Source organism: Cupressus sempervirens, chromosome 5 (genome assembly GCF_028749045.1).
Source record: "Cupressus sempervirens isolate cs-2001-9-10 chromosome 5, ASM2874904v1, whole genome shotgun sequence".
NCBI classification, from domain to species: Eukaryota; Viridiplantae; Streptophyta; class Pinopsida; order Cupressales; family Cupressaceae; genus Cupressus; species Cupressus sempervirens.
The window spans coordinates 711,356,919-711,367,931 of NC_143122.1; positions in this window are offsets into that span (position 1 = coordinate 711,356,919).

Sequence of the window (11,013 nt, forward strand, 5' to 3'; positions counted from 1 at the left end):
TGGCGAAGAATAATTTAAAATGGTGAGGAGGGAATTATGGAGAAAAATTTCAATCCAACATTAGAGGCTGAGTTGAATAATTGTCTAATGAATTTTATTAACAAAAAGGAGAGGAGAGTTCCATTGAAGGTATTTCTACCATTACAACATGATAATGAATGGGTCCCAAACAAAGTTGAAGATGGTTTTATTTTATTTTAAATTTTAATGTTATATTGTTCAAATTAAGCCAAGACTCCATCTTTATTTCATGACAACATGAGAGAGTGAGAGTATTCTCAAAATCAGCAAGGTTTAGGTTACCTTTTGGTCACTATGACACAAAATTTGATCAAGAGATTTGTCCAAAATTAATAAATCGTTCGTTGGTTAGGGCATGTGGAGGAGAGACCCTAGAGTTTAATCACCTTGGCCACTAGGTATAACTTGCCAGTTCTTACCATTTCCCAAGTTGCCTAGAACTTGATAATTCATCATCCCTTTTCCCGGTGATACCTCTTCTTCCTTCAAGTTTTATTTAGGTTCGTCATGCATCTAATTAGACAAGTGGTTAAACCTTGATATTAAATTCTGAGGAACAAGATCTTTATCATGTAATTGCATTACCATGTCCATGAACATATTGCTATTAAAATTAAGTTCACTCCACATAATAAACAATAGTTTTTTACTAAAGCTAATGCATAACCAAAAACTATATTAAGGATTGTAAGTTAGAAATACCCTAGGGTTTGTTTGGCTGCGAGAATAAGAATATGGGAATAGGAATATGTATTATGGATTGTTTATTCTAGAATAGAAAATGTCAATGTGTATTCCATAATCTTTTTGGTTAGAAAAAGATTGAAATTTTTGAACTGAGAAATTTGACGACGTTCCCAAACCTATGTTCAGCATCAATTTCTACAACTGTAAAGCAAGAACGAAGAAATATGAGGACGAATTTCAGCCATGCAAATAAATACTTTGTCCTCTTGGAAAATCCGTAGGCATTTTGAGGCATATTTTGGAAATCTATGATTTTTATTTAGTAGGGGCGATCGCGGGATCGACTCTCATATCATTGTGGAAACGTAGGCTAATTATGGATGAATATCACTATGATGCATTGTAGGAAAGGGTCGGCATGGCTTGGAGAAAAAGCCCATGAAAATTCCTTGGCTTGATGCAAAATAAAATGACAACATAGGAAAACTTGAGCACAAACTTGAAAATATTATGTTTTTTGAAAAAATAAAATTGGAATAGGAATACATATTCTAAATAGAAAATCCTTGTTTTTTAGTCAAAATTGGAATACATATTCCTATTCCCAATTCTGATTCGGTGCACCCAAATGGAGAATTTGAAATTTTAAGAATTTACATATGCCTATTCCACTCGTATTCTCGTTGCCAAATGAGCCCTAAATTCCAAGATCGAAATTCGCCTAGGGCAAAGTATGCAAAACCATGACTAGTCCATATATACCACCTAGGGCACAAAAGTTATACAACTATATAATAATATTCAAAACCATTTAGGGAAACAAAACCGTTGTTTAGGTTAGATCCTTCCTCACTTAGGGCACATGTACAAAACTATTATATAAATAGCGAATCTCATCTAGGGCATAAATTAGTAATACATGAACATAGAAGTGTTAAATATAAAAAAGGGATGTTACATACTCTTCCCCTTATGAGGCATTGTCCTCGATGATGAGGAAAACCAAAATACAATGATAAATACAACATATAAAAGTCTTTTCTAAACAATCTAGTTATAAACATTAAAGAAATGACAAAACTACTGGTGAATCTTGTTGTGATCTTCCCACGTGGCACTGTCGTCTAAATATTGGTTCCATTGGACCTTGAACTATTTTACCTCTTTGTTATGTAGGTGTGTTGCATAAAAATGTAACTAAGGAAATACACTAAACAACTTATGCATCTTCCTATATTATCATGCAAAACTTCAAAATATGAAAGAAAATAATGTAAAATAAAGATTACATGAACATCAAAATAGCACTATGCAAACCTCACAAATCACCAAGTGTAGATGATTTTTTTGCTCATGGGATGTGGTTGCTCACAATTCCTGCAACATAACAATGGGGTAGATAGTGCTTGTGGAAACGAGGAGAAGGCTCTCCTTTTATAGGAAAAAGGTTGCAACGGATGGTTGAGATTGAATGCAAAATGAAGGGCTAGGATCTCTCAGGATCGATGAGGTGTCAATGAGGTGGAGGACAAGTAGACTCCACATGGGTTAGGGTTTTGACCATTCAAAGGGGACAATATGCTCACACATGTGTGAGCAACTTCTGATGGTGACATGATCAATGAGGTGTGAGAAGCATGGCTTCTCACACATGTGTGAGACAACTTGATTCTCATGCAAGAGGACAAGTGCAAGAGGTGTGAGACACCTTGACTCTCATGCAAGAGGACAAGTGTGCAAGAGACATGCAAGACATGAGGGATGAGGGAAGTGTGAACATCTCTCACACATGTATGAGGATTCCTCACACATGTGTGAGAACACACTTAGGATTAAAAGGAGATTAGCTAGGTGATTATGCAAAGCAAGCATGATTAAGGAAGTGGGTAGGTTTAGCAAGGTGGGTTAGGTAGGCTAGTGAGGTTAGGTGAGGATTAAAAGTAGGAACCATGTGCTCAAATAGGATTAAATGCAATATTTAATTCCAAGGAGGATTAGGAGGGAATTAATTAAGTAAATGACATACTTAATTAAAGTGAAAGGGGTTAGATGCAAGTGGGAATAGGTTAGGATTTAAATAAACCTTAGTTTATTTAAATCAAGGTAAGGCAAATGTAATTAAATAAATGCAAATTTATTTAATTAAAGGTAGGGGAATTAAATAAATAATGAATATTTATTTAATTGGCTAGGAACAGGTTTTGGACAAATTTAGGTGTCTACATTTTGCCCCTCTTTGATATAGCATTAGTAATGTTATATCAAAGAAGAATAAAATATAGTGGCTGAAAGGATAAGACTAGTAGCATGATGCCCCAGTCATGGAAGGATGAGGAAGGATGACGAGGGTGGAAGGGTATGCCCCCTCGAGAGGACATGCGGGTTAGGAGAACACGGATGTTCTCTCGAAATGGATGGGAGGATGCAAGGGAGGGGGAAAAGTTATGCTGCAATGGTGTGAACAACCTAAGTTTGATATTGTATTCGACACTATGCACTAAGGTATGAGGAACCAAGATGACAATGTGTCTAGTACGTGATAAAAAGGGTCTAATACAACCATATGTCTTATGAAACCATGATATGGAAGATCATGATTCCTGGGACAATAGGATGCAAAGACCATGATACATGCAAAAAATGCTAATGCATACAAGTAATCAAGCAACCATGCACAAAAGACCAAAAGCAAACCACCATTTTGCCCCTAATCAAGCTGAAAACCCATGAATGGACTAATTGATGATGATTGATTAAGGATGGCAAAGCTAATGCTAAGCGTAATGCACATCCAAGGATTGGGAAGGATTCATCCCATGATAATGATGTCTGAATATAATAAATGGATTATCAGCTGATCGGGTCAAATGGATGAATCAATTAAAGATTGATGTACAAGATTACAAGATTAGATTGATTGAATTAGTATTGATTGCATAGTTGATATGTTTTTTGATTTTTTGATTTTATGGCGGATAGAAGAATGAACATGGATGAGAGTGGAAAAATAATGTTGATAGGATGAAAAATGATGAGAGTAGAATTGATTTGATGTGAAAGACTTAGAAGAATGGAAATTTGATTGAAGTGAGTTGGAAGAATTAGATTGAATGTGATATGAATGAATGCATATAATGGATAGAAATGAATTGATTAGATGAATGATGGGATAGAATGGATTGGGACCAATGACAAGGGAGAGTCAAGGTAGGGTAAATGGAGGAGAAGCAACGCGATGTTGGTGGATGCAAGGAATAGTGAAAGGATATGAGGGGCCAAATGATATGGTGGCGAAAAAAATGCGAGGCCAAGGATCATGTTTCGAAGGAGTCCAAATGCCCCATACCAAGGATAGGAATATGGTGGGAAATATGGCGGGAAAGGATGCATGAAAATGGAAGGATGGTAGAAAGGCTAGCATATGGAGGAAGAGGAGGCATGTGCTCTTCCAAAGCATGTATAAACCTTTTGTTGTTGTGCCTCTAGTATTGATCACGAACATGGGAATGAAAGTGGAATGAATAAGGGATATGGGAGGGAGGGTATGAAAAAGGGGATGATGATATGGATAAAAAGTTTGACTGAAATGAAGGAGGCATGATATAAGGGATAATGATATGAAGGGTATGACTGAAATGTGGGATATGAAGGGGATGGGATGAATGGGATAACCAAGATCAAAGACATATGAAAGGGGGAAGGAAGCATGTAGGAGTGTGGATGGAAAATGGATGAACATGAGAAGGACTATGGAATGCGAGATATGGAGCATATGTCAAGATCAACTATATGGATGAATTATGGATGTATATAGGATAATGGATGGATGATGCGCAAGGGATATGGAAAGTAAGCATGAGTGGATGGAAGGAATAGGATAGTCAAGATCAAAGATGGAAGTAGAATATGAACGGTAGATGGAAGCATGGAAGATATGTATGTAAGTGTAATATGGCCAGAGCTTGCCCCCAGTGTAGAGTGCAAGTGGAAGAGGAAAAGTAAATGGATGGATAAGTGGAAGTGGAAGGCAATGGATACATGATAGGAGAATGAAGGGAGGACTCAAGCATCTATTTTTCATGGATGGTATCCCTTGATATTTTATTTTCTTTTCTTTTTTATTTTCAAGGAATTTTTACTATTTGCTCATAGATGTTGATAGGATAGGGAAAAGAAGGAAAATGGCTTATGAAAAAGGTTGGATTAAGGGGGTGGAGTAGGTGGGAGGAAGATATGGTTGACGGACGCTAGGTTGTAAGACTTGTGAAGGAAGCGGAAAGATCTTCATTGGCACACACCTTGAAGGATGATGGAAAGGAGGAAATTGTGGAGGATAGGTAGGAGAAAGTTTGAATTTTGGGATATAGGGACCCAAAATAGATGAAGGAGATGATGGGTTTGGGATGATGGACTTGGGTATATAAGGACCCAAAATGGATGTGGAAGCCTTTGGATTAGCCAAATTGGATGTCATTTTGAATCTTTCTTTGAGATTCATTGCTACATTAAGTAGCTTTGGTATCCACAAAATTTTTGCATTTTTTATTTTCAGCCTTTGTGGCCTTTTGATTTTGCTTTGGATCAAATTTTCTTTTCTTGAACATGTCGTTTAGAAGGGACATGTTGATCCTTAGATTTTTGTGGATTTTTGGCTTCATTCGCTTTTTCTTTAGCATCCAATTTGCTTCCATTGGCTATGGTATGGGTGCATGAAGGTAAGTGGGATGGAGAGCGTATGTATGGTGAACATTGGAAGGAAGTCAAGGATGTGTGCCTTTGTTGATCTTTAGGAGCATGAGCGGATGAAGGGGAAAACATGGATGTGGTGGATGGATGTATGTAAGGACCTAAAATGGAAGGAAGGGAGGAAGGATTTGATGATGGAACATAAGGACCTAGAATGGATGGAAGATAAGGACCTAGAATGGACTTGGAATATGAAGTATGGCAAGCTTTAGGTGGTGTACCAACATCTTGAGCCATGTTTTCTTCAATGGGATGCTTATCCGTTTCAACACAAGATGTGAGTCCAGGTATATGGGATACATGAGTGGACTGGATAGGTATGATAGGGTCATGTGGAGGATTAGGATTATGAGGGCTAATAGGATCGTGAGATGGAGTGGGATCATGAAACAAAAATGGAGAGGTGCTTTGATCTTGACTTGAAAGAGGATCATGGAGTGGAGTGCATGGATCATGAGATGGAATAGGATCATTGAATGGAGTGGAGGGAATGGAGCCATGAGATAGGGTGATTTGATCTTGACATGGAGGAATATTAATGGATGGAGTGGAAGGAACTTCTGCATGAAGGGGAGGATCTATGGATGCTAACTCTTGAGATGGAATAGAATTTATCGTACATGGGATGCCTTGATCTTGATTAGGAAGGGAATCATGAGATGGACGAGGAGGGATAAATGAATCTTGAGGGATAGGGGAAGGATGGGATGGAGAAATGCTCGGATCTAGAGGAGAAGAGGCATCTATAATGTCATTCTTTGGAGGAAGGTCATGAGATGGCATTGGGTGTATAACTTTGGGTGATTGGCTCTCTTCATTTTGTATTTTACACTTAGCCAAGAATGATGAGAAATACCCCTTATGAGGTGGGGATGATGTTTGTGGAGGATGAGGATCATGTGAAGGTTGAACTATGGGGAGGGGATTGCATGGAGGGTTGGGGTTGGATGTGACATGAGGACTATGATCTTTGAAACATGGGGGAAGAGGACACATGGCATGGAAGGTGGCCTCTTGCTGTTGGCTTGCCAAGAGATAATTCTTTAATTGTTCCATTTCCATGGCAAGGGGATTTGTGTTGGAGGAAGTGTGTGGGCTATGAATGGAATTGTGCATAGTTGAAGGGTAATGAGGTGGATTTCCCTTATCAAAGGTAGAAGAATAATGAACATGAGAGGGATGAGAGTTGGATATGAAATGTTGAGGATGAATTTGATATGCAGGTTGAACAGGAGGTAGAACTCCATATTGTTTTTGAAGATTGTCAACCATTTGATTAAGCAAATTTAGATCCATGGATGTTAGACGAAGAGTGATGAAAGATTTGATGATGAAGGAAATATGAACTTAGGACTAGGAGCTTTGGACTTTGGTGTTGATTTGATTTGAATTGGATTTGATATTGATTTGATTGGATTTGATTGGATTTGATTTGATGTTGATTGGATATGATGTGATTGAATTAGAGTTTGATTTGATTTGATTAGGGTTTGATTTGATTTGATAAAAACCCTAACCAAGTGAATGTGAGATTTGAATGAAAGTCCAATGTTAATGATAATGCTCCTATGTCCAAAGTAGAAAATTGGTGAAAGATTGAATTAGAAGAAGACATGAATGAAATTAGGAAGATTGATTATGGAGGAAGATGTAAATGGATTGAATTAAGAATTGATTAGAAATGACTGAATTTGACAAGGGATTGGATTAGTAGAATGATGATGTGGAGGATTGAATTAAGAATACATTATGAGATTGGCGGAGGAAATTGGATCTAGATGATGATGAAGACTAGGAATTAGACTAAATGACGAGGAAATGATGTCGACAAATGGAGATGATTAAGATGTGGAGGAATGGTTTGAATGATGAAGACGAGATGTATGAGTGTGATGAATTTGATGGAGAGAAGATGTGACATGGAAGTGATGTGGACAACTTGACTAAGAGGTCTTAAACCAAGACTTCTTGTTGTTGTTTTTGAAATTGTTTTTGATTTTTGAAGTTTTATGATTTTTTTTGGGTTTTTATGTTTTACGATGTTTTTGGGTTTTTAGGTTTAAGATGCAAAATATATACAATGAAATATGTACAAGGCAGGTGTGTTTCAAACACGCAAGAACATCAAACACACCAACAAACCTACAAGGTTTTGACTAGGATGTACAAGGATAAACTAGAGGGCGTCCTCGATATACGCAAGGTACGTGAGGCCCAAATCTGTAGATGAAAGAAAATACTGCCACACAGCCGAGGGGATACGGTAACCCAAATCTCCTCCTTCACTTCCCAAAGATATAAAGTTCTTTGGGGCTTAGCCAAGAGTGACAATATTTTACTTCCAAGAGAGGTGTCTTTCGATTCACCTCCTGATTTTTATACTCCGCCAGAACACTGGAGTTGAGGTCATCCCAAGGGGTGATGAAATCTCCAAGGAGGCCTCCTAAAAAGAAAAACAAGACCACTTATTTCTTGTGCACCCAAGATCACCCGAAGGCGCGAGGGGAGAGAATACGTAAGTTGCCTTGGGGTTCAAAAAGACACGCGTTCGTTCCCAATGAAACTTTTAGGTTATGTAATCTACTTGAAGACACACGTGTTTAAAGCATACAATATTCTTTCCAATTTGAAATGTCGCCAATGTAAATAAAAACTCAGATTCGTCAACAAGAAAGTAAATCGAACGTGTGCATAAGCAAAATGTTGAAAATGAAAGATGCTAAAAATAAAATCAATTTACTTTAGGGCATTCAAGAGTGTGAGTTCATTTTAAGTACCAAATCCAAATGTGTCTTCTACCCTAAACATTCATGTCCATTTTAAGTACCAAAGTCCAAATGTTTTCTATGCTAAGATTCATTAACTTTTGAGTTTAAGTGATAAAAATCACTACAAAGTCCCTTAGTGATAAAAATCACTATTGGTTTGTTTTATGTCTTTCAAGGTTAATTCTCAATAGCAATAAAACATTAAGGAAAACCTGCAAGAAATATGGTTAGGTTTTTAAAATACTCCAATCTGCAAGAAGAAATAAACTTAATTAGCCTCACAAGAAGAATACTAAAATGAAAGCTTTAATATGGAAAAAAATTATTTTAACTTTTTTTGTTATTTTTTCTATACATAAATATGCTTGAAATGACCTAATTCGTACGGAACCACCAAAAGTCAAAATTTATATAGTGTAAAAAAAAAAAAACTATATAGTGTTAAAAAAAATTATTGTGTGAAAAAAGACAATTAAAAAACAATAAATTTCTTTTTTGTTAGTCCCGGCCTTATGTCTTTAAAATGAAAATAAATAAATAAAAATTTAAAAACATTTGAAAAATATTTTTAAATGCAAAAAATAGGGTTTGTTGGGAGGAGCAGGTGGGAGTGGAGCATCGGGTGGCAGATGGGTTAGACAGCGATGGCGACAACAAGAGAGGAGGCCGCAGGGAGGGGATGAGGGTTTGTGGGCAGCATTGGTGCAGAGGGGGCTGAGTGCGGGCGGAGGGTTTTGCGAAGGAAGGCAGGAAAAGCAGCTCGATGAAGCGGAAGCGAAGGCCGCGGTGGGAGGTAGCGCTCGGTGGCGGCGGACGAGGGGTTGAGTTGCAGGGAAGTAGCGGTGATAGTGGTAGGAGGTGTTGGGAATGGTGGCGGGTTTGGCGATGGATGGGGCAGAGGAGCCGTGGCGACGGACGAGACAGAGTCACGGGGTTGCAAAGCCGACGGCAGCGGTGGAGGTCGTGGCGGAAGATTGGAGGCGGGTTTGCAGGGTGGAGGCGCAGACAGATGGAGGTTGCGGCTGCAGCGGCGTAGGAGATGGAGGTCATGGCTGCAGGGGTGGCGGACTACGGCGGGGCAGAGAGGTGTTGCAGGGGAAGGGGAACAGGGGCCACGGCGGCGGTTGCATCGCTCGCGGGCGTCGCTTGTGGGTGGTGCCACGACCGACCCGCGGCCCAACTAAAAACAGAGTTTATTTTTAAAATTTTATTATTTTTTTTATTTTAGATTTTAGAGTTAAACTAAACCCTCTTTTTTTCTTTTTTTTTAGATTTTAGATTTTTTATTTTTGAATTAAACTAAACCCCTCTATTTTTTTATTTTTTTGGAAAAACAATCTATATAAAAGCAAAGTATTAATAAAATAAAGCAACCCCTTCTTTTTTTTTCTTTTTTTTTGCTTTTAACCTATTTATCTATGAACAAAGGAGTAAATTTTTTTTTTCTTTTAAATTTTTTCCTAATGACGAATATTTAATGCATATGTACCCTAGAACTTGAAAATAAAGCCATAAGCAAAATATAAAGTGTTTTATGTCAAAAAACTTCCCTTAGGTCCTCCAAATGCAATGATGGGCTTTATGGCTTGATTAGACGCTCCTCATGAAACTTGATCTCCAAATGCATGCTTTTGACCTACAAGCTTGAAAACTCACAAAACACTCAAAAACACATTAGATCGTTAGTTTGAACCCGTGAAGTGGGTCCCACCGAGCGTGCCAAAATGTGTTGCATAAAAATGTAACTAAGAAAATACACTAAACAACTAATGAATCTTCCTACATTATCATGCAAAACCTCAAAATATGAAAGAAAATAATGTAAAATAAAGATAACACGAACATCAAAATAGCACTATGCGAACCTCACAAATCACCAAGTGTAGATGATTTTCTTGCTCATGGGATGTGGTTGCTCACAATTCCTGCAACATAACAATGGGGTAGATAGTGCTTGTGGAAATGAGGAGAAGGCTCTCCTTTTATAGGAAAAAGGATGCAACAGATGGTTGAGATTGAATGCAAGATGAAGGGCTAGGATCTCTCAGGATCGATGAGGTGTCAATGAGGTGGAGGACAAGTAGACTCCACATGGATTAGGGTTTTGACCATTCAAAGGGGACAATATGCTCACACATGTGTGAGCAACCTCTGATGGTGACATGATCAATGAGGTGTGAGAAGCATGGCTTCTCACACATGTGTGAGACAACTTGATTCTCATGCAAGAGGACAAGTGCAAGAGGTGTGAGAAGGCATGGCTTCTCACACATGTGTGAGACACCTTGACTCTCATGCAAGAGGACAAGTGTGCAAGAGACATGCAAGACATGAGGGATGAGGGAAGTGTGAACATCTCTCACACATGTATGAGAACACACTTAGGATTAAAAGGAGATTAGCTAGGTGATTATGCAAAGCAAGCATGATTAAAGAAGTGGGTAGGTTTAGCAAGGTGGGTTAGGTAGGCTAGTGAGGTTAGGTGAGGGTTAAAAGTAGGAACCATGTGCTCAAATAGGATTAAATGCAATATTTAATTCCAAGGAGGATTAGGGGGGAATTAATTAAGTAAATGACATACTTAATTAAAGTGAAAGGGGTTAGATGCAAGTGGGAATAGGTTAGGATTTAAATAAACCTTAGTTTATTTAAATCAAGGTAAGGCAAATGTAATTAAATAAATGCAAATTTATTTAATTAAAGGTAGGGGAATTAAATAAATAATGAATATTTATTTAATTGGCTAGGAACGAGTTTTGGACAAATTTAGGTGTCTACAGTAGGCATAACC